Source organism: Apis dorsata, unplaced genomic scaffold, assembly GCF_000469605.1.
Source record: "Apis dorsata unplaced genomic scaffold, Apis dorsata 1.3 scaffold_50, whole genome shotgun sequence".
Lineage (NCBI taxonomy): Eukaryota > Metazoa > Arthropoda > Insecta > Hymenoptera > Apidae > Apis > Apis dorsata.
In genome coordinates this window covers 513,690-515,741 of record NW_006263351.1, presented here as the reverse complement: position 1 = coordinate 515,741, position 2,052 = coordinate 513,690, and the positions used below count along the sequence as shown (strand labels likewise).

Here is a 2,052-nt window from a genome sequence, read left to right as displayed (position 1 = left end):
TGTTGATATTCGGTTATTACGTCGAAAGTCGAAGTTGCTTTCCGTATACCGAACGGAACGGACGTGTTTCTCTCTGTTCCTCGAACGAATATTATATCGTTTAATAAATGAATAAATACAGTGCAAATAATTATAAATAAATTAAATATCAATTGTAAAAAAAATAAAGAAACGTAATAAAAGATAGAATCGCCCGTTTCGCAACGATATATATAATATAATATATAATATATAAATAACAGTAATATATACAATATATAAATAATATATTTTAATAAAATAATAAATAATTAAACTTTCATATACATGTATGAAACGTTGAGCATTAATGGATTAAGTCAATTTAATTTCTTGAATCGTATAAACAGGAGTTTTTTCGAATAAATTTTTGTTATATCAAAATGAAAAAGAAAAGAAAAGAGAGATATACGCTTTCGAATAAAAAAAGAGAAAGCGTTTTTTTTCGAAAGGAAGTTTTTTCCAGATATATCACTGACGGATTTAATTAAAAATTTTGGGAACGAAAAAAAAAAAAGGAAGAGTCGTAGTCGTACACGTGGAACGAATGGAAAAAAGAGTAAAGGAAGGAAAGAATCGATCGATCATCAATGTTGTGTCGTTGAAATACGACTTTGAAACGCGTGGATATTTTATCGTGGCAAACAATGATCCACTTTAATAAAACCCTAATTACGACTAAATCGATCGCGGTAAACAAGGTAAGTGAATTAAAATACATACACGATTTCGTTCTCCATGGTTTTCCGATCGAAAATATATAAAAATAGACGAGGGACGAACAAATATGTTCGACGTACATCGGAAAATAATCGGTTATATTTATCGCGTGGCAAGAATGCGATTTTGGAATTTAAAAAATAAATTCTGGAATCTTCATTAAGCAGTAAATAATTCGAGTCTTTTATTTTCCAAACTTGATTTGAGAAAATTTTTGAAACAATTCTGCAATGCTTCGATCGAAGTTTTTAGAATTTATCGTATAAATGATAGTTGAAATATTTAAAACTTCTGTCAAAAGATAAAAATTAATCTAAACGATGTTCGTCTTCGTTCAATGAATGTTTTTTTTTTATTCTCGGAATAATTTTTTATTTTTTCAGGCTTTGAAAAATTCTGAAATGTTTATGGAAGTGTGTAATTTACAATACGATAATGGTTAATACGTTTAAAGTTTGTAATACAATAGAAATTAGATTCTTTACGAAGGTTCAAAAACAAACGAAACGAGGTTGTTTTATTGGAAACGATGAATCGAGGAAAAACGTTCCCTGCATGAAAAGTGTGTAACACGAAATGGATTAAACGAGGGTGAGATAAATGGGAAAAGAAGAAACGGGGAACATAAATCGAGCTGTTTTTATCCCTGTTGGATCATCGATGGAAGTACACGTCTCCTATAATCCAACCTAAAATCCTCTCTTGTCCACCCTCCTTGCCCCAGCTTTTTTTTACACGGCATTCAAGTGTTGTTTCCTCGATTAAAATGATTCACATTTCCCGAATACGAATATTCACGAAACTCCATTGCACTACAAATTATTAGTCAGATAGTTGATTTTTTTAAAATTTCGAAAACTTTAAAAATTCGGAAAGATTTTTCTTTGTAGAAAAAATTTAATAATTCAAATAACGAAGATTAAAAAAAAAAAAAAATTAACAAACGAGTCGTAAGGTTTAAAGAAATTATTTATGTCATAAATTATTAAATGTTCTCGTCGCTATTATAAATATATTCTCTTCGATCTTTCTCGTGACTGGAGAGAATATAATCCAACTCCGAAGTGGAATGTTTTACGAGCATGAGCTCGTGAATACAGGCATTTTCCGGTCGAAGAATCTCGGAATAAAAGACTTCTTTTCATGGTCACCGATGTCGTAAGTACCAGGTTTGCCGATTCGGAACGGTGTCTCGATTCCCATAAAATCACGACCGTGACCTTAAACGAGATTAGGGGAGCCCGGTCCCCGCATCTTTCTTCCCTCTTGTGATCCAAAGGAAAATACTCGCGCCTGACCTATACCAATCGATCC

General features: G+C 31.6%; 1 protein-coding gene across 14 annotated transcripts in view; it reads right to left on the bottom strand.

Moving 5' to 3' along the window:
* Window positions 1–2,052, bottom strand: part of LOC102672047 (disks large homolog 4) — a 281,358-nt gene that overhangs the window by 21,352 nt on the left and 257,954 nt on the right. The gene's annotated exons all lie outside the window — the stretch shown is intronic.